The following is a 23,383-nucleotide window of genomic DNA, read 5'->3' on the forward strand; positions in this document are numbered from 1 at the left end:
GAATTAAAGGATGTTAATCTTGATGGAGTCAAATACCATGTAAGTGAAATTTTTTGAGTAAGTTCCCATAGTGCTGAACTTTTAGTAGTTTTGTAGACACTTTTTAGTGTTTGTTCCCATTGTTGATCCGTAAAGGAATATTGCAAGTCATTTTCGCAATGTGAATGAGAGGTGGATTTTGTGAATAAACTTTTGAGGTGTAAGATATTGTAAATTAAGGAGTTTCCTTTTTTGTGAGTTGGCGAAATATTGTATAAAGGAAGTTTGATTTTATTGAGGCATTGTTGTATAAGGGTATATGTAGAGATGTCTGAATATAGTAAGTTAAATTGTTTTTGTAGAACAGAAAAGGATTGTGTATGTGTACCTATAAGAAGTTGGTTTATGTAATTGATGCCTTTTTGAGACCAATGTTGTAGTGATAGGTCATGTGATAAATGGTGTAAGGATTCCATAGGGATCGACATTTGAGGTATTTTTGATTCACAATGTATTTCTTGGTTTAACATTTTCCAAGCTTTGGTCGTGGCAATCATGGTAGGAGGTAAATCTTTGGGCAATTTAGTTCCTAATGGAGTATTTAGAAGCCAGTCCTTCAATCCGGGACTTAATAGAGAGGTATGTTTGATGTTACTCCAGAGTTTGGTTAGAGGATTTTGGAACCATTCTTTAGATTGATCAATTATTACTGCTATATAGTAATCTTCGAAATCAATAGAACCTGAGCCACCCGCCAGTTTGTGATTTCTTAATTTGGAATGAGCACATCTAGGTTTTGTTCCGTACCAAATACATTGGTTGAGTAACCTTTGTAGGGATGTAAAGAAATATTTAGGAATGAGGATAGGTAAAGTTCTAAATAGGTAAAGGATTTGAGGTAAATGCATCATTTTGAATGCTGCTAATCTTCCAGTCCACGAAAGTTCCAATTTAGTGATCTTCTGGGATTCTATACGCAATTTATTCAGAAGGGGTTTATAGTTTGACTTAAAAAGGTGTTTTGTGGATCTTGTGAGTTGTATACCCAAATAAGAATTATTATCTTCAGACCATGTAAAGGGGTATTGGGCTTGTAGGAGGTTTCTGGTGGTAGCATTTAGTTTTATATCCAATATATGGGATTTTGTTGTATTTAGTTTGTATAAGGATACTTGACTGAACCATTCCAATGTTTCGCAAACTGCGGCTAGTGATGAGGTAGGGTTTGTTAATATAAGTATTATATCATCTGCAAAAAGACTAATTTTATGAGAGGTGGAATCCAAGGTTATTCCCGTAATCTTAGAATTTTTGCGTATATGTTCAGCCAAGGGTTCCATTGCCAAATTAAAGTTTAAAGGTGATAATGGGCAACCTTGGCGTGTACCATTTGATATGTGAAAAGGTTGAGAAAGCATATTGGCGGAAAATACTTGAGCCGATGGATGAGTATATAATGCCATAATAGCACTATATATGTAATCCTTAAATCCAAATTTCAATAGTACTTTTTGTAGATATGTCCATTGAACCCGATCGAACGCCTTCTCTGCATCCAATGAGAGAAGCAGAGAAGGCGTTCCAGTAGACTCTGCATGGTGAATTAAATCTATCATTCTTCTTGTTGCATCAGGAGCCTGTCTTCCTTTAATGAAGCCAGATTGATCCTTATGTATTAGATCAGGCACAATGGAAACCAGTCGTCTAGCTATAGTTTTAGCATACATTTTTAGATCCAGGTTAAGTAGGGAAATTGGTCTGAAATTTTGGGGTGAGGTTGGATCTTTCCCAGGTTTCGGGATCGTAACAATAAGTGCTGATAACGATTCTGTAGGGAAATTAAAAGATGATGCAGCTTTATTGAGGAATTTTGTTAACTGGGGAGTCAGATATGTGGAGAATTGTTTAAAATATTCCCCCGAAAGACCATCGGGACCTGGGGCTTTATTGTTTGGTAATGATGCAATAGTTGCAAGAATTTCTGCGGTAGAAAATGGTGCGTTTAAGTAATTTAATTGGGATTCAGTTAGGGTAGGTAGGTTAACTTGATTAAGAAACGTATCAATTTCTTCCGTAGACGGTTGGTGGGTGGAAGCATCTGTATGAAGATTATAAAGATCACTGTAATAATCACTAAAAGCATTCGCTATATCTTGTGGATTAGATAATTTGTCTTTTGAGTGTGGATAGAAGAGATAATGGATTTTAGATTTAGTTTGTATACCTTTAAGTCGCTGAGCCAATTTTTTACCAGCTTTGTTAGATGTGGAGTATGATGTGGCTTTAAATTTACGTTGCATGTATTCATATTTGTGTAAAAGGAGAGTTCTAAGTTCCTGTCTGAGCTGCATTAGTTGAGCTAGAGTATTGGATTGTGAGGAAGCTTTGTGTTCAGACTCTAATTTAGCAATTTGGGAGGTAAGGGAGTCGATTTGTTGTGTTCTTTTCTTTTTGTAAACCGAACTAAGTTTTATAATAATACCTCTAATAACTGCTTTATGTGCATTCCACACCACGGCAGGATCCGACACTGAATCAACATTTAGTTCAAAATATTCTTTCAGGTGATTAGCAATTTCTTCAGAATATACTGGATGTTGTAATATGTAATTATTGGCTCTCCATAGAAAGGAATTCCGTTTGGGGGAGGTATCATCAATAGTAATAGATATTGGATTGTGGTCAGACCATGTTTTATCTTGGTGACTTTGGTGAAGATTTTCTTAAGGAAAGTTGCTTGATGTGAGTTAGGAGCATAAAGATTAAGAATTGTATATTTAATTCCATTAATTTTGCAGATTAGAATAATGAAGCGACCATTAGGATCATATATTTCTTGTAGTGAGGTAAAGTCAATGTCTTTGCTTATTGCTATGAGTACGCCTCTCTTTTTAGTGATGAAGGTGGAATGAAAAATATGAGGGAATTTGTTTTTTCAACATAGAGAAGATGACGTAGGAGTCAGATGCGTCTCTTGAACACAAAGAATGTCGCTGTCAAATTTTTTTGCTGAATGCCAAAGGGATTGTCTCTTGACCGGATGGTTGAGTCCTCTGGCATTTAAGGATAATATTTTAAATGGCATAGTAGCTGAAGTGTTTAAGAATAATAAATGAAAAAGGATAACACTTACAGTTAGTAGGTAGTAGGTGGATCGTGGTAAGAATGATCAAGATTCAGCGTTGTAATAAGTTAATTTGATTGGTATATAAATGTGTATCAGAAAATATTGAACCTGGAATGAGAACTGTACTAATTCAATCAAGAGAAGAGAAAAAAGCAAAAAAACAACAATAAGTCGTGAACTTATCAGTCACAAATATAACAAAAATTTGGCGGTGTGTGATAAACACAAATAGAAGCTGGAACAGCTAAACCGCTGTTGGAGGAAACAGTTAATGCCGGTGGAACAGAAGACAGAATTAATTTCCATGAGGGGATATTATAAACAATGTAAAGGGATCATTTAAGAGCCAGATATTTCCATTGGTTGATGATTCTGGGATTCCTGATTGCATTGGTATATCAGAGGTATACGTTTTGATAAAGAAGGGTCAATTATTTTGGGGAGATCTAGAATTATCCCCCAATCCCTCAGAAGCTTCATGCCCTTTTGGAGATCATTAACAACATGTCGATCCATTTCTAGTAATGATCAATGTGGCTGGATATCTCCATTTATATAGGATTTTATGATTATGCATACTTTTAGTTATGGGATTCAAGTCTCTTCTTAGTTGTAGCGTGTGCTTGGAAAGATCAGGGAATATTTGTATACCTTCAAATGGGCGTGGGAGTGGACCTTTAGATCTAGCTTCATACATCATTTTTTCTTTTACATGGAAAAAATGAATCCTCATAAGTACATCTCTCGGTACCGAAGTTGCCAGATGTTGTGGTTTTGCAATTCTGTGAATTCTATCAATTATCAAGTCTCTTGGGATCATATCAGGTAAAATTGTGTGAATCAAGTCTTTTGCATATTTGGGTAAATCTGGTGTAGAAACACTTTCAGGGACACCTCTTAATTTGACATTGTTTCGTCTGGAACGGTATTCCAAATCGGCCAGCTTAGCATGGACCCATTCCTGTTCATCTTTTATATCATCATAAGCGTCAATGAGATCATTCACTGTATGAGAACATTCTGTCATTCCCCTTTCTATAGTGGAGACTTTATTATCTAATGAGCTCACATCGGTACTTAATTTATGAAATAGGTTTGACAAATCTGACACTAATGAGGAGGGTAGCGAAATTAGCATTTCCTTCAATGTGGTGTCTATAACTGGTTGTCCAGATGTGGGGAATGATTCCATAGGAGATTGTAAGGCCTGGTTAGTTTGTGGAGAACTAGAAGTCTGGGTCTGTAGTACTTGTGAATGAGGCTGTACTATTAATGTATCTATCCTCATTTTTGCTCTGGCTGGGCTATTTAGCAAAGAGTCAGCACTGGTATTTTGAGTAGGGGATTTAGGTATTTCTCCTTTAATAATATTCTCCTGCTGTTCTGAAGAGAGAGTGGCGTAGTGTCCCTGAGGCGCTGAAATCCCGTCGGCGCCATTGTGGATCTCACTGACCTGTTCTTCTGGAGCATACATTAGTGTTGTAAGTTTTTTTCGGTCGGTATTCACCCATTCTTTTACGTGACATCATTACACGGGATGTCCGTTCGCTACTTGGTAATGTTTTTGGACTGAATTGCGGTCCCGTTCGGATCCAAATTGTTCCGTTATTTCCCCTCACGATGGAGCTCTGTTCTTAAGCGTCCATCTTCCGCGCTGGCTGGCCACGCCCCCCATTGTGTCAGTTTTTGATGACAATTACTATTAAATTATCAATCTTTAGCCTCATACACACTATTGGACTTTGTACAAACTTACGTGGATTTTTGTACAAAGGGCGTTGCCCGTAAACTTGTATTACATACACACGATCAGACTTTTTAGGCAACAAACACGAATGTAGTGACGTTTCAACTTACTGACAACACTTCAAAAGAGGACGTTCAATTACTCCGGTGCCACCCTTTGGTCAACTTCTGTATTGTTGTCTGATCTTTTGCATTGGTTCTGAGCATGCGTATTTGTACTTTGTACAAAAATCCGATGGTTTTGTGTACACACGATCGGACTTTGCTCCATTGGACTTTTGTTGCCAAAAAGTTTGTCCGCTTGCACAGCCAACAAAAGTCAGATGAAAACCAAAAAATGTGTCCGATGGAGCGTACACACGGTCGGATGTTGCCTTAAAACAGCTAATTTGCATGTTTGTTGTCAAAAAGTCAGATCGTGTGTACGGGCCTTTTGAGTGCCAGGTTGCTGAGAAGATTCATACGATCAAGGAATGATCACACCTACATAACACAACGTGGTCATCCACATGGGAATCATAATGATGAGATGAAAGGTGATCACACCACAGTACACCTAAATACACACACAAATGATGAAATTTGGTTTGATCCATTGCTTCTTTCCCCACATACTACTAATCCGGTCAAACTGATTTTTGGCCAGTTTGGCACTGCCCCATAATACCCTGTGAACTTCACTTTAACCCTTTGACTGCTAAGGACATATTCTAATTAGCATGGCAATCCAAGGGTTAAAGCGGAGGTCCACCCTAAAGTGGACCTTCCGCTCATTGGAATCCCCCCCCTTCGATGCCACAATTGGCACCTTTCAGGGGGGAGGGGGGTGCAGGTACCTGTACAGTACAGGTATCTGCACCCACTTCCGGCGTAGATTCTGCAGAATGTACGCCCCTTTCCGCAGAATCTACGCCCCTTTCCGAAAGTCCCCTGCTGCCTGCTGGGAAACACACGGATCCCAGAGACAGCGGGGACCATCCTTATTGCACAGCGCAACTCGCGCATGCGCAGTAGGGAACCGGGAAATGAAGCCGAAAGGCTCCACTTCTCATTCCCCATACCCAAGATGGCGGCGGCAGCACCCGAGAGACGATCGAGAGATCGGCTTCAGGTGCCGACATTGCGGGCGTGCTGGGCGGGTAAGAGTCATTATTTTAAAAGTCAGCAGCTGCAGTATTTGTAGCTGCTGGCTTTTAAAAAAAAAAAGAAACGGCGGACTCCCGGCTGACTCCCGCTTTAAAGTGGTTTTAAACCCTTACAGACCACTTTAACCTACAGGTAAGCCTAGATTAAGGATTACCTGTAGGTCCAAGAAATATCTCCTTAAACTACACGGTTAAGGAGATATTTTCCTAAAAAGGGGCCCTGATGCGGCGCAAGCGCACTGAGCATGCTGTTAGTGAAGGCTAACATGCCATCACTGACGGCTCCCGCGCGCATGCGCCGGAGTGACATCATCGCTGCTCTGGCCAATCATAGCGCCAGAGCAGCGATACCTATAAGGAAGATGGAAGCTTCATGGAAGAGGAGACAGCAGTGACATCGCTGGCTCCTGTGTCAGGTAAGTGACACATAATGGGCTTCTATGCGATGTAGCCCATTATGCTTTACCTTTGCAGGGAAACAAAGAGGAAGTAAACCCATCAGGGTTTACTTCCTCTTTAAAACAAGCTCATGACTGCCACCCCTCCATCATACTCCCTGGTCTTATCTCCTGGAAGCCAGGAACTAATGAAAATTGCTCTAGGATGATGAGCGGGTGGTAATCAGGGAAACAAATGTCCTCTGATCTCTCCTGTGTGCCGTGATCCTGGGAGTGTTCAGCTCTGAGCACTTCTGTGTTCACAGCTGTCAGATCCTGACCAGAGGTGGGTGGGAAAAAATCGGATTGGGGATTCCTTGTGCCTGATTTGATTGGAGCAGAGTGTAGAGGAGACATCAGGGGTCTAATTTAACACCTTATTTCTCTATAAAGAGTACCAGTCACCTACATAATTCTGTCACGATTGGCAGCTTGTGAAAGCAATAGAGTGAAACGTTTTTAAAATACAATATAATGTAATACATTTTTTATTTTTTTTAAATACACACAAATCCCTCATGTGGAAACATACAGTATCTCACAAAAGTGAGTACACCCCTCACATTTTTGTAAATATTTTCATGTGACAACACTGACAAAATGACACTTTGCTACAATGTAAAGTAGTGAGTGTACAGCTTGTATAACAGTGTCAAATAAATAAGAAAAAAAAGTAAAGTGCCCGTCCCGCCGAGTTTGTGGGCAGAAGCAAACGCATACGTAAGTTGCCCCCCGCATATGAAAATGGTGTTCAAACCACACATGTGAAGTATCTCCACGATCATTAGAGCAAGAGCAATAATTCTAGCTGTAACTCAAAACTGGTAACCTGTAGACATTTTGAAATGTCGCCTATGGAGATTTTTAAGGGACAAAGCTTGTCGTCACTCCATGAGCGGGCGCAATTTTGGCGTAACATTATCTTGCACAATATAAAAAAAACGGGCTAATTTTACTTTTGTCTTATTTTTTAATTAAAACATGTGCATTTTTTCCCAAAAAATTTTGCTTGTAAGACCGCTGCGCAAATACGGTGTGACATAAAGTATTGCAATGACCACCTTTTTATTCTCTAGGGTGTCTGAAAAAAATATATATAATGTTTGGGGGTTCTAAGTAATTTTCTAGGAAAAAAAATTATTTTAACACCAAATCTCAAAACGAGGCTTGGTCCTCAAGTGGTTAATTATGCTTAACCACTTCAGCCCTGGAAGGATTTGCCCCCCTGAAAATTGCGCGGTCGTGCGACCTTGTACCCTAATAAAATTGATGCCCTTTTTTCCCACAAATAGAGCTTTCTTTTGGTGGTATTTGATCACCTCTGCGGTTTAAATTTTTTTGCGCTATAAACAAAAAAGCGTCAGTTTTGTAAAAAACACAATATTTTCTTGCCCAGTTTAGGCCGAAATCTTTTCTTCTACATATTTTTGCTAAAAAAATTGCAATAAGCGTATATTGATTGGTTTGCGCAAAAGTTATAGCGACTACAAAATAGGGGATAGTTTTATGGCATTTTTATTATTATTATTTTTTACTAGTAATGGCCGTGATCAGCAATTTTAATTGTGACTGCGACATTGCGGCAGACAGATCGGGCACTTTTGACAATTTTTTGAGACCAGTGACATCTATACAGCGATCAGAGATAAAAATAGCCACTGATTACTGTATAAATGTCACTGGCAGGCAAGGGGTTAACACTAGGGGGCAATCAAGGGGTTAACTGTGTTCCCTCAGTGTGTTCTACCTGTGGGTGGGGTGGAAACGACTAGGGGAGGAGACCGATCGGTGTTCCTACTTAGTAGTTCCTACTTAAAGTGAAACAATAAAAATGTAATATTCCTTTAAATATCATACCTGGGGTCCCCTTAGTCTGCTTGTAAAGTGGCACATCTGTACAATGACATTTCCAAAGGAAAAAAATTATCTAAACTTGTTTGCGGCTGTAATGTATTGCCAGCTCCCAGCAATATAGATGAAAAATCAATGAAAAAAATGGCATGCCCCCCCCCCCCCCCCCCAGTCCATCCCAGGCCCTTCAAGTCTGGTATGGAATTTAAGGGGAACTCCGTGCCAAAATTAAACAAACATTGGCGTGGGGTCCACCCCAAAATCCATACCAGACCTTTATCTGAGGATGCAGCCTGGAGGTCAGGATAGGGTGGGACGAGCAACCATACCAGGCCACATGGCATAAACTAGACATGGGCGCCGTCAATAAATTTGTTTCGTTCTGTTCTGTTTCGATTCGTAATAAAATAAATTCGTACTTCGTATTTCTTGTCCGAAATTCCGTTCTGTTTCGTACGAAATACGAATTGTCGTTAGGTTCGTTAACGTGTACGAACGTTCTTTACGATTAATTTAAAGGCAAAAACATTGCTCATTATGCTTATTATGACTTGCAAAAGACTTCTGTAATAGAAGTCAATGTAAGTTGCCTGAAGACATCAGTGAAGGACTTTCCTCCTCTCTGGGCTGCCAAGAAAAGATCAAAATGATACAATGTTTCTTCTTCAATGGGCTGAACTCCCTGTGTAGAAGTTCTCAGTTTAACCATTTAAAGACTAAATCTTTTCTGACACTTGTTGCTTACAAGTAAAAATCCAGTATTTTCTGCTAGAAAATCACTCAGAAGCCCCAAAAATTATATATTTTTTTTTTAGCAGAGACCCTAGGGAATAAAATAGCAGTTGTTGCAATATTTTATGTGAAGCGGTATTTGCGCAGAGGTCTTTCAAACGCAAGTTAGCCCTTTTTTTTTCGGTCGACCTCTAGAGAGCACTGACATTAGCAGCGTGACATACAGCAATGACACCTGCACCGTGATAGAGTGACCTGACACCAGCACCGTGATAGAGAGCACTGACATCAGCAGCGTGACATAAAGCACTGACACCAGCACCGAGATATACAGCACTGATACCTGCACCATAAGCAGCCCCAGGAGGAAGTCAGCATAGCACAGGGATGGTGGGAGCCCCTCATAATAAGCAGCCCCAGGAGGAAGTCAGCACATCACAGGGATGGTGAACTTTACAAACCTACAGGTCATATTTGCAGCCACAAAATAATTACTAGCTGTGCACACATAGTCCCACCACATGGCCAATGACATAACACATGTATGAGGTGAATCTGGGATCGACAACTACAAGCATTCTTTTTTTATATGTGAAATTCTGAAAATTCAGGAATCTTGAGACAATGGAGTGATCACTCCATCACGGTGCAGGTGTCAGTGCTGTATATCACGGTGCTGGTGATCATCTCCTGACCCTCTTCTTTGCCTACCCTCACCTTCCCTCGCCTCCATTGTCTCAAGACAATGGAGTGATCACTCCATCACGGTGCAGGTGTCAGTGCTGTATATCACGGTGCTGGTGATCATCTCCTGACCCTCTTCTTTGCCTACCCTCACCTTCCCTCGCCTCCATTGTCTCAAGATTCCTGAATTTTCAGAATTTCACATATAAAAAAAGAATGCTTGTAGTTGTTGATCCCAGAATCACCTCATACATGTGTTATGTCATTGGCCATGTGGTGGGACTATATGTGCACAGCTAGTAATTATTTTGTGGCTGCAAATAGAACCTGTAGGTTTGTAAAGTTCCCCATCCCTGTGATGTGCTGACTTCCTCTTGGGGCTGCTTATTATGAGGGGCTCCCACCATCCCTGTGCTATGCTGACTTCCTCCTGGGGCTGCTTACGGTGCAGGTGTCAGTGCTGTATATCACGGTGCTGGTGTCAGTGCTGTATATCACGGCGCTGGTGTCAGTGCTTTATGTCACGCTGCTGATGTCAGTGCTCTCTATCACGGTGCTGGTGTCAGATCACTCTATCACGATGCAGGTGTCATTGCTGTATGTCACGCTGCTGATGTCAGTGCTCTCTAGAGGTCAACCAAAAAAAAAGGGCTAACTTGCGTTTGAAAGACCTCTGCGCAAATACCGCGTCACATAAAATATTGCAACAACCGCTATTTTATTCCCTAGGGTCTCTGCTAAAAAAATATATATAATTTTTGGGGCTTCTGAGTGATTTTCTAGCGGAAAATACTGCATTTTTACTTGTAAGCAACAAGTGTCAGAAAAGATTAAGGCCGGGTACACACGGGCGGATTGTCTGCCCAACTTAGTCCGCTGAACCGTGTTTCAGCGGACAATCCGCTCGTGTGTGGGCTTCAGCGGACTTTTTCAGCGGACAGTCCGACGGACTTTGTCTTTCGGAATTTCCGTAATTTTGTCCGCTGAAACTTGGTTTTGTCCGTCCAAACTTGGTTTCAGCGGACAGTCCGCTCGTGTGTAGGCAAGTTGGACGGACTAAGTATGGCGCATGCTCAGAAAGGGTTTACACGGCCGAAGGTTGCATTGCTGTGTATTGGACGTCGTTTTTCTAGTCCTGTCGTACGTGCTGTACACGTCATTGTGCACGTTTTCAGCGGACTGTCTGTTCATCGTGTGTGGTCAAGTCCGTTCATTCAAAAGTTGAACGGACTGTCTGTCGGATTGTCTGATGAACTTAGTTGGGCGGACAATTCTGCCCGTGTGTACGCGGCCTTAGTCTTTAAATGGTTAAACTGAGAACTTCTACACAGGGAGTTCAGCCCATTGAAGAAGAAACATTTTATCACTTTGATCTTTTCTTGGCAACCTGCCCAGAGAGGAGGAAAGTCCTTCACTGATGTCTTCAGGTAACTTACATTGACTTCTATTACAGAAGTCTTTTGCAAGTCATAATAAATCCGGAATTTGTAAACAAAAGTTTGTATTCCGTACAGAATTCGGACGCACGGCAATTCATATTTCGGATCCTCACGAACGTACGAATTTTGGTAAATTCGTACGAATTTGAGATTCGTATGAAACGAATCGCACATGTCTGCCATAAACATGGAGGGTGGGTGCTTTGGGGCAGGGGGGCTCTGCCCCAAAGCATTCTGTCATGTTGATGGGGACAAGGGCCTCTTCCCAACAACCCTGGGCTGTGGTTGTAAAGGTCTGCAGGCGGGGAGCTTATCGGAATTTGGAAGCCTCCTTTAACAAGGGGAACCCTTGATCCCTCCTATGTGATAGGGTATCAGGTACATTGCACCGCTACCCATTCACCAAAAAAGTGTCAAAAAGTAAAAACCACAAGAGAGTTTTTGACAATTCCTTTATTAACCACTTCAGACCCAGGCCAATTCTGACATTTCTCTCCTACATGTAAAATTCCTATTTTTTTTGCTAGAAAATTACATAGAACCCCCCAAATATTATATATGTTTTTTTAGCAAAGACCCTAGAGAATACAATGGCGGTTATTACAACTTTTTATCTCGCGCGGTATTTGCGCAGCAATTTTTCGAACGCGTTTTTTTCAGAAAAAAAACAGTTTCATGCTTAAAAAAAAAAACAGTAAAGTTAGCTCAATTTTTTTGCATGATGTGAAAGAGGAGGATTTTTTTATGAATTGTGAAAGAGGAGGATTTTTTTTTTTATTATTGTTAGTTTTATTTTTATTTTTTTAGTTTTACACTTAAAAAAAAATAAAAAAAAATTGACTTTTATTCCTATTACAAGGAATGTAAACATCCCTTGTAATAGGAATATGGCACGATCGGACCTATTTACAGTGAAATATGGGGTCAATAAGACCCCATATCTCACCTCTAGGCTGGGAAGAATTAAAAAAAAAAAAAAAAACGATCATGGCTTCCTAGCCAGATTGGCGCCGTTAATTTGAATACCGAGGCCGGGCGTGCCGTCATAACATCGCGCCCGGCCTCCGAACGATCATAGAGACTCCGGGGACAATCTAGTCCGCCGGAAATCTCTATGATCACATGCTGGGGCCGGCGGATCCTGTGACCGACTCACCGATGGAAACGGTGAGTCGGTAGAAGCACCGGAGGGCGGCGGGACGGTGGGCGTCCCCTCCCGCCGCCCGTAAGAACGATAAAGCGGCGGAACAGCCGCTATGATCATTCTTATGGTGTAGGGAATCGCCGGCTGAAAACGGCAATATCTGAATGATGTCTGTGGACTCAGGCATCATTTAGATATAAGCAGCAAAACCCCATAACGTCAATAGACGTAGTGCGGGTCTCAAGTGGTTAAAAAATAAAAATAAAGTTTCCCACAATGTCCATCCATCTTCAATCACACCGACCGATGGACCCTCTTTGACAGCACTTATATAGGCAAGGGCAGGGCCACCCATTGACGTAACCAGATGATCTGACCCCTTCTGAACATCACATGATGTCACATGATTTCAGATCACTTGGTTACGTCTCCGGGTGGCCCCACCCTTGCCTATATAACAGCTGTCAAAGCCAAGAGGCAGCAGTTACTGGAAGGCCTCCCTTCTTATTTTTTTCTATTTTTCAGGTCCATCGGGCAGCATGATTGAAGATGGATTGACATTGCGGGACACTTTTTTTTTTCTTTATTAGTAAAGGAATTGTCAAAAGCTGTCTGTTGTGGTTTTTACTTTTTGAATTTTTGGGGGAATGGGTAGGGGTACAATGTACTCGATACACATTTACATAGGGGGGTGGGATTTGGGAGCCCCTTGTGAAGACAATAATTACAATAAGCCCCCCCGCCCGCAGACTCTGACAATCACCGGGCAGGGTTGTCGGGAATAAGCCTATGTGCCTATCAACATGGGGACAAGGTTCTTTGGGGGGGTGCCCCAAAGCACCCTCCTCATGTTGAGAGCAAGTGGCCTGGTATGGTTCAGGAGAGGTGCGGGGGGGTGCTCGCTGCATGCTCCGACAAGGGCCTGGTATGGATTTTTTTGGGGGGGGGCATTTTTTTTCTTAATTCTGTCACAGGATTAATCTTAACCACTTCAATACAGGGCACGTTCACCCCTTCCTGCCCATACCAGTTTTCATCTTTCAGTTCTCTCACACTTTGAATGACAATTACTCAGTCATGAAATATTCTACCCAAACAAAATTGTTATCATTTTTTTCCACACAAATAGAGCTTCCATTTGGTGGTATTTAATCCCCACTGTGTTTTTTTCTTTTTTGCAATATAGGTAAAAAATTAACTAAAATGTAAAAGAAAAAAAATAAATTTGCAAATAAGTTGTTTTTGTTTATGAATTTGGGCCAAAAATTATACTGCTGGATATCCTTTGGTAAACATAACCCAAATTAGTGGATATTATTTATTCTGTGTGAAAGTTATAGAGTCTACAAGCTGTGGTGCAAATCGTAAAAATTTGATCACACCTCATATGACGGCCGATCTCATTTCTTGAGGCCCTGAAATGTAAGGACAGTACAAATATCCCCCAAATGACCCCTTTTTGGAAAGTAGACAGGCCAATGTATTTAATAAGAGGCATAGTGAGTTTTTTGAAGTTGTAATTTCTGGATGAGTCATCGCCATGCTCTTTGAGTAATTTTTGTAGGCCGGTCACTCCTGGGAAGGTTCCCCACTGTTCCAAGTTTTCTCCATTTGTGGATAATGGCTCTCCCCATGGTTCACTGGAATTCCAAAGCCTTAGAAATTGTTTTGAAACCCTTCCTAGACAAATACATGTACATTATTTTGTTTCTAATCTGTTCTTGATTTTTTTTTTAGATTGTGGCATGATGTGTGGCTTTTTGTGATCTGTTAGCATGCTTCACTTTGTCACACAGTTTCTATTTATGTGATTTCTTGATTCAACAGGTCTGGCAATAATCAGGCCTGGGTGCGGTAAATGAAACTTAACTCAGCTTTCCCAAAAAATGTGGTTAATCACAGTTCATTCATGATTCAGCATGGGAGGGGCAATTACTTTTTCACATATGGCCAGGCAGGTTTGAACAGTTTTTTTCCCTTAATAAATGAAATAATAATTTAAAAACTGCATCTTGTATTTGTGTGAGAAATATGCAAAAAAATTAAATAAAATATATATATATATATATATATATATATATATATATATATATATTACACTGTATATACAGTATATATGTTAATACACTGCCTGCACTGTATATAGTGTATATTCTATACTGACTTCACTGTGTGTATATATATATATATATATATATATATATACCAATAAATAAGATTGTATATATATTTACTGTAACACTCCAGCGGCTGTGTCTTCAAAGTCCACCATGGTGCTGCTCTCCAGAAGAGCCACATGCCTGCAAGAGCCGGAGAACAGCAGTGAGGTAGATTTTGATGACCGAGGCTGCCGTAAACCTAAGTATTTAGGTAGGATAGAAGGAGCGCCCAGTGTCCAAAGGACTGCAACATTATGCCTGGTTCATGTTTCATTTATTTAAAGTGTAAATATGTACATCAAGAACATTGCATTTCAGGCAAATGGACATCCTCCAATTCTTTGGGGCTGTTGCTAGTGATGCAAAGGCAGCAAGCTTGCACTCTGTCTGTCTGCTTTCTGAAACCTCGTTATCAATATATTATTTTGGGAACCATTCCCATTTAATAGAACACAGCAACGACCCTGAAGAAGGAGGAGTCCATTCCTCCGAAATGTGTGTGTGAATAAACGTCATTTAAACTATACATCAAAGTTTCAGTTCTTCGGAACACCAGGTTGCTCTTTCTATGCTATCTAAGTCTTCTCACTGAAACAACCATAAGGCGCTATCGGAAAGGTAGCAGGTAGCAGCAGGACCAGCCCCCAAGAGAGTCAACCACCCCCATCGGGTACATTCTACTAGAAGGGTTTTATTTCTCTTTGCCCACAAAATCACCCACCCATGACCACGGACCGACACAGTCAGTCTGGCGCAGCACAAACCGGAAAATTAAGTATGGATTATCTTCTTACACAGGCTGGGTTTTGTTTACAAGTGACCATGTGGTGACTAGCTCAGTCCTCTAATCCAGAGGTCCCCAACCTTTTTGGCACCAGGGATTGGTTTAATGGCGGCCAATTTTCCAATCTTTCCAGGGACCGCAGGGGGGGGGGGGGGGGGTTGTTAGATAGATAGGTCAGGGGATGGGATATTCACGGAATCTGTCCTCAGCCTCCCTTCACACAACAACCCAAAAATCCAGAAACTATATAGCTAAAATTAGGTCTTCCACCGGAGACTTAGCACATACCATTTTATGTATTGCGTAATCCTTCCGTATGTTCTATAAAGATCTTTATAACGTGAAAGGGGATTGTCTGACCCATTCTCCTGAGGAAAAAAAAAATGCACAATACCTAAATAAGGCAAGGGTACCTAAAACTTCCTATGAGTACCTTCAATAAGTTAGAAACCAAATTCTCTGAAGAAGAATTTATTACTGTATTAAAATCAATGTCTTTGGGTAAAGCACCAGGACCAGATGGATACACTGTCTCATATTATGAAAAGTTTCAACATATCCTTATACCACATCTAACTTCATATGCCAACTCTATTGCGGGCTTGGCAGGAGTTCTCCTAGATTCACTAACAGATTATATCACTATACTTCCAAAACCAGGAAAAGACTCATCATGTTGTGGGAGTTACCCGCCTATATCACTACTTAATGTAGATATTAAATGATATGCTAAAGTATTGGCCAATAGATTATCCCCGCTACTCCCAAGAAGCATCTGACCCGATCAAGCAAGATTTATCCTTGGCCATGAGGCAAGAGATAACTCATTGAGGACTCTGTCTATTACGTTGGGCGGTGATCCCAGCCCAACCTGTTACTTTCTACAGGTGTTGAAAAAGCATTTATTAGGGTGGACTGGGACTATTTAATGACAACACTGAAGTTCATGGGACTTGGCCCCATGATGCTTCATCGGATCTCTGCTCTTTATGCCTCACCGACTGTGAGAATACGGGGTAAATGGTTCACTTAGCAACCCACTTACGCTTAACAATGGCACATGACAGGGCTGTCCTCTTTCGTCACTGTTATTTGCTATTTTGTTAGATCCTTTTCTTTCAACAGTAATGCCGCATACACACGAGCGGAATTCCATCGGAAAAACCATCCAAGAATTTTCCGTCGGAATTCCGCTCAAGCTTGGCTTGCAAACACACGGTCACACAAAAGTTCTCTGAATTTTCGACCATCAAGAACGCGGTGACATACAACACTATGACGAGTTGAGAAAATTAAGTTCAATGCTTCTGAGCATGCGTCAAATTGTTTCCGAGCATGCGTCAGAATTTTGTGTGTCAGAATTGCATACAGACGAACTGCTTTTCCGAAACTTTTTCTGTTGGAAAAATAGAGAACCTGCTCTCAATCTTTTGCTGGCGGCAAAAGTCAAATGGAGCATACACACGGTTGCATTTTCTGACCAAAAGCTCACATCAAACTTTTGCTGGTGGCATTACCGACCATGTGTACGCAGCATAAGGCATAACCCAGACATTCATGGCATGAAAATTCAAGAAGTTGAACATAGGTTAGCCGCATATGTGGACGTTATTTTGTTTTGTATTCAGCAACCTAGGGTTGCTTTACCAAATATAATGGCCTCATTGTGGACCTTTTATTCCCTCTCTAATTTTAAAATTTATATGTTAAAATCTGAGATACTTAATATTTCCATCCCTTCAACTGAAGCCACAATTCTACGTCCAATATTCCCATTCACCTGGCAATCTAAAGTCTTAAATTACCTGGGAATTAAACTAACAGCCAGTCTCTCAAATATGTTTCAATACAATTATCTTCCTCTTTTGAATGAAGTTAAATCCGACCTGCAAAAGATTTTATATCTTTCAAATGATTCCCTTTGGAGTCTCCACAGGCTTTTTCTCTAGTCTTCAATCCTTGGTTTCTTACTTTATATGGAAAGGTCAGCATTCTAGAATTTTCTGAAAAATATTGTACCATAGTAAGGGATCCGGAGGTTTAGCTATCCCTAATTTTAAGTTACACTATCAGGCAATATTCTTAACATGTATAGCAGACTGGAACTATGCCAGTGACTCCAAGCTTTGGGTGCGGTTGGAACGTACCATGGCAGATGTTGATTTATCAACCACCATATCGCTCCTGCACACACACACATAGAGCTTTGGCACCATTGGCATCAGCCTTGGCAGTATCTACTTTGATTATATGGGACTCTCTGCACTCCAGATATTCACGGCAATATAACTTTCCATTGATGCCTTTGTTAAACCATTCATACTTTTTGCCAGGTTCTTTAGATTAAGGTTTTAGGTCATGGTTCTCAGATGATATACCACAACTCTATCATGTGATCAAGGATTCTAAATTGAAATCTATGCGATCAATATGTGTGCAGCTTACCACAACCTATTCGATCAATCGATGAATTAACTCAAGTGGAGGCAATATTCTGATGCACAGATCCCCCCTCAGCATTGTATTTTGCAATTCTATAAAAGCTCTTCTGGACCTACAATCTAGCCTTAACGATATACAAAGAGAAAGGATCCTGAGACCTTCCCATGCAACTTCCCTTTCTTCTAGAATAGAGGAAGTTAAGTATAAATTATTGGCTAGGTGGTACCGTACGCCCATGTGCAATTTGTTTAGTTCCAATTTTTTTTTTTTTTTTTACAAATTCGCTAATTCCAAAATTTCCACATTTTAAAATTTCCGAAAATTCATAATTTCGGAAATTCTGAATTTGGAATTCGAAAATTCGGAAGTTCAGAAATTTTTAATTTCGGAAATGAGGAAATTAGAAAATTCAAAAATTTGGAATTGCGGAAATTTGAAAATCTGAAAAAAAGAATGAAAATCTGAAAATTCAAAAGAATGAAAATCCAAAAACTAGAAAATCTGAAATAACTAAATAATAATAACTATTAAATTATAGGTATTGGATTTTCCTTTCAAATTTGGCTGTTATTGAACATAACGAGTACAAATTTATTGATTTTTTCTTTTTTTTAAGATTTTCATATTTTAAGATTTTCGCATTTTCACATTTCTGAATTTTCGAATTTCAAACATTCAGAAATTCGGAATTCGAAAATTTGAATATTCGGAAAAATTCTAAAATAAGAATTTTCAGATTTCTGAATTTTCACATTTCCGAATTTCTGCATTCCAAATTTTTGAATTTCCAAAATCAGAATTTTCGAATTTACGAAATTCCAAATTTTCAAATTCTAGAATTTATGAAAAAAATTAAAAAAACAAATGAAATGAAATCAAACACATTTTTTGTCAGTGCACATGTCTGCATGCAATGTTCCCTATAATCTCCCCTGTGCTGGAGAGAGTGTGGAGGTCATGCTACTTACAGTCATATTTGGTGGTCCTGGTCCTTTATTCAAAAGTATTGGCAGACAGTCTTCAGTATGACCTTCATTATACAAAAGGACGCTGTTCAATTTGACCCATGGGTTATTTGGCTCCATTGTACTCGACACTCAATATTTTAGATACAGGTGCTCCGAACACCCCCTGGTTCAATTTGCAACAGAACCTGCGAACGGACCAAAAATTTGAACCCCATTAAAGTCTATGGGACTTGAATGTTCAAAATCAAAAGTGCTAATTTTAAAGGCTAATATGCAAGTTATTGTCCTAAAAATGGTTTGGGGACCCTGCTCCTTCCCCAGGGGACATGTATCGATGCAATAAAGTTTTTAAAAGGCCATTTTTTTGGGAGCAGTGATTTTAATGATGCTTAAAGAAAAAAAAAAGTGAAATATTCCTTTAAATATCATGCCTAGGGAGTGTCTATAGTATGCCTGTGAAGTGGCACGTGTTTCCCGTGTTTAGAACTGTCCCTACACAAAATGAAATTTCGAACAGAAATTTTTTTTATTTGCGGTTTTAATGTAATGTCTGGTCCCGGCAATATGGATGAAAATCATTGAGAAAAATGGCATGGGTACCCCCCCCTGCCCATTACCAGCCCCTTTCCACCTGGTGGGCATTAGGCGGTTCTTGGCTAGGTTCAATTCCTTTTGTAGGTCAGCCAGCCGAGCACTGGCATTATATGACTGGCGGAAATGCACACAGACTTTCCTGGCCTGCCTCAGGACTTCCTGTAAGCCCGGGTACCTGCCCAAGAACTGTTGCACCACCAAGATAAGGACGTGAGCCAGACAGGGCACATGGGTCAGTTGTCCCTGTCGGAGGGCGGAGAGGAGGTTGGTGCCAATGTTGCAAACCACCATTCCTGGCTTAAGCTGGCATTGTACAATACACAGACTGTAATTATTGCAGATGCCTGCCTGTGGTATAGGATCTAAAGAACACCAGCAATTGGGGTAGCTTTAGGTGCACACTGTGCAGATAGCACAATACACTGACTCTAATTGCTACAGCTGCCTGTGGATAGGATCAGCAGAACACCAGTAATTGGGGTAGCTTTAGGTGCACACTGTGCAGATGGCACAATACACCAACTGTAATTGCTACAGCTGCCTGTGATATAGGATCAGCAGAACACCAGCAATTGGGGTAGCTTTAGGTGTACACTGTGCAAGTGGCACAATACACTGACTGTAATTGCTGCAGCAGCTGCCTGCCTGCAGTATAGGAGCAGCAGAACACCAGCAATTGGGGTAGCTTTAGGTGTACACTGTGCAGGTGGCACAATACACCAACTGTAATTGCAACAGCTTCAAATGAAATTCAAAGACATTATCTCTCTCCGCCGAAGCAACATACTACACAAGGCCGCCGCGCAGGTGGCCTTAAAAAGTGTGGGGCATGTACTAATCCCCTTGGGCCATAATTAGCCAAAGCCACCCTGACTTTGGCCAATTACAGCTCACTGTACAGAAGGCGCTGTGATTGGCCAAGTATGCGGGTCATAGTGCATGTTTGGCCAATCATCAGCCAGCAATGCACTGCGATGCCGCAGTGAATTATGGGCCATGATGCGGCACTCAAATTTGGCACGAATAGCCCGCAATGTTTGGAATTAGCCGAATGGTTGAACAGCCGATGTTCGAGTAGAACATGGGTTTGACTCGAACACGGGATTGACTCGAACACGAAGCTCATCCCTACTTTTAAGTATGCTTGCCAATGGATTGCATGGGAGTTCCACATATGTCTGGTCAAGCAAGTGGTGCCCAATAGGGATGGCCGAACAGTTCGCCCGGCGGTCGTTTCGCGGCGAATTTCGGCTGTTCGCGGTCCGCCATTTTGGCGGACTATTGGCGCCGTTCGCCTGGCAGACTACCGTGTTTTTACTGTGTAAAGGAACTTTGACCTGATGACACATCCATCATTGGGTACAGGACAGCCAATTGAGACATGACAGCACATGGACACTTGGACATTCCCCTTAACTTATAAATACACCCGATCCGGCGGCCATTTTACATTCTTTCTTCTGTCGCTATAGGGAAAGGTTGCTGTTTGGGGCAGGGAGAGAAAAAAAAACTCGCTAGCTATTTGGTACACAAAAGTTCTTTTCAGGACTGGTATAGGTGTTGGGTGTATATAGGTTTGCTGTGCTACTGATTGTTGCAGCAGCCTGAGTGTCTTTTGTCAGTTTAGATAAAGGGACAGAGCGCTGTGTGCTGCTATTTTAGGGACAGCCAGATTAGTCATCATCATCATCATCATCATCATCATTAGCTTGTTACTATCAGGTCCACAAAAGTGCTATTCGAGTAACCAGTTATTGTTCCAGTCTCCTCTGTTTTGCCAGTTTGTATAGGGAAAGGAAGGAAGCAGTGTGTCAGGCAGTGAGGGTCAGTTTAAACAGTAGCTGTTACTATTAGTTCCACAAAGGTTCTTTTCAGGACTGGTATCAGTGGTATGGTAATAGGCTTGTACACGTATAATATTCTTTCTTCCAAATATAGAAAGAATATTATACTTGACTGCTGCCCTTCTGCTGCAGTCTGCTAATCATTCACAACTCACTTGTTCCACAAAGCTCTTTATCAGGACTGGTAACTTGGTCTGTGTAGGGTGCTACAGTACATAGGGTTGAGTGAGGTACAGTTTGCCGTTCTGTAAGGACTGGTATCGGTCCACAATACATAGGGTTGAGGTGCACTACTGCTGACCGCTGCCCTATACTGCAGCAGTCCTTCAGCAGTATAGGGACTGACGTACAGTCTGCTAATCAGTCACACACAACCTACTTGGTCCACAAAGGTCCTTATAAGGACTGGTAAGGTCCAGGGTGCTACAGTACATAGGGTTGAGTGAGGTACAGTCTGCTGTTCTGTAAGGACCGGTATCGGTCCATAATACATAGGGTTGAGGTGCACCACTGCTGACCGCTGCCCTATACTGCAGCAGTCCTTCAGCAGTATAGGGACTGACGTACAGTCTGCTAATCAGTCACACACAACCTACTTGGTCCACAAAGGTTCTCATAAGGACTGGTAAGGTCCAGGGTGCTACAGTACATAGGGTTGAGTGAGGTACAGTCTGCTGTTCTGTAAGGACCGGTATCGGTCCACAATAGATAGGGTTGAGGTGCACCACTGCTGACCACTGCCCTATACTGCAGCAGTCCTTCAGCAGTATAGGGATTGACGTACAGTCTGCTAATCAGTCACACACAACCTACTTGGTCCACAAAGGTCCTTATAAGGACTGGTAAGGTCCAGGGTGCTACAGTACATAGGGTTAAGTGAGGTACAGTCTGCTGTTCTGTAAGGACCGGTATCGGTCCACAATACATAGGGTTGAGGTGCACCACTGCTGACCGCTGCCCTATACTGCAGCAGTCCTTCAGCAGTATAGGGACTGACGTACAGTCTGCTAATCAGTCACACACAACCTACTTGGTCCACAAAGGTCCTTATAAGGACTGGTAAGGTCCAGGGTGCTACAGTACATAGGGCTGAGTGAGGTACAGTCTGCTGTTCTGTAAGGACCTGTATCGGTCCACAATAGATAGGGTTGAGGTGCACCACTGCTGACCGCTGCCCTATACTGCAGCAGTCCTTCAGCAGTATAGGGACTGACGTACAGTCTGCTAATCAGTCACACACAACCTACTTGGTCCACAAAGGTCCTTATAAAGACTGGTAACTTGGTGTAGGGTGCTACAGTACATAGGGTTGAGTGAGGTACAGTCTGCTGTTCTGTAAGGACCGGTATCGGTCCACAATAGATAGGGTTGAGGTGCACCACTGCTGACCGCTGCCATATACTGCAGCAGTCCTTCAGCAGTATAGGGACTGATGTACAGTCTGCTAATCAGTCACACACAACCTACTTGGTCCACAAAGGTCCTTATAAGGACTGGTAAGGTCCAGGGTGCTACAGTACATAAGTTTGAATGAGGTACAGTCTGCTGTTCTGTAAGGACCGGTATCGGTCCACAATAGATAGGGTTGAGGTGCACCACTGCTGACCGCTGCCCTATACTGCAGCAGTCCTTCAGCAGTATAGGGACTGACGTACAGTCTGCTAATCAGTCACACACAACCTACTTGGTCCACAAAGGTCCTTATAAGGACTGGTAAGTTCCAGGGTGCTACAGTACATAAGGTTGAGTGAGGTACAGTCTGCTGTTCTGTAAGGACCGGTATCGGTCCACAATAGATAGGGTTGAGGTGCACCACTGCTGACCGCTGCCCTATACTGCAGCAGTCCTTCAGCAGTATAGGGACTGACGTACAGTCTGCTAATCAGTCACACACAACCTACTTGGTCCACAAAGGTCCTTATAAGGACTGGTAAGGTCCAGGGTGCTACAGTACATAAGGTTGAGTGAGGTACAGTCTGCTGTTCTGTAAGGACCGGTATCGGTCCACAATACATAGGGTTGAGGTGCACCACTGCTGACCGCTGCCCTATACTGCAGCAGTCCTTCAGCAGTATAGGGACTGACGTACAGTCTGCTAATCAGTCACACACAACCTACTTGGTCCACAAAGGTCCTTATAAGGACTGGTAAGGTCCAGGGTGCTACAGTACATAGGGCTGAGTGAGGTACAGTCTGCTGTTCTGTAAGGACCTGTATCGGTCCACAATAGATAGGGTTGAGGTGCACCACTGCTGACCGCTGCCCTATACTGCAGCAGTCCTTCAGCAGTATAGGGACTGACGTACAG

The sequence above is a fragment of the Lithobates pipiens genome, unplaced genomic scaffold (assembly GCF_037356315.1).
Source record: "Lithobates pipiens isolate NorthernLeopardFrog02 unplaced genomic scaffold, aLitPip1_a1.2 Scaffold_8, whole genome shotgun sequence".
Taxonomy (NCBI): domain Eukaryota; kingdom Metazoa; phylum Chordata; class Amphibia; order Anura; family Ranidae; genus Lithobates; species Lithobates pipiens.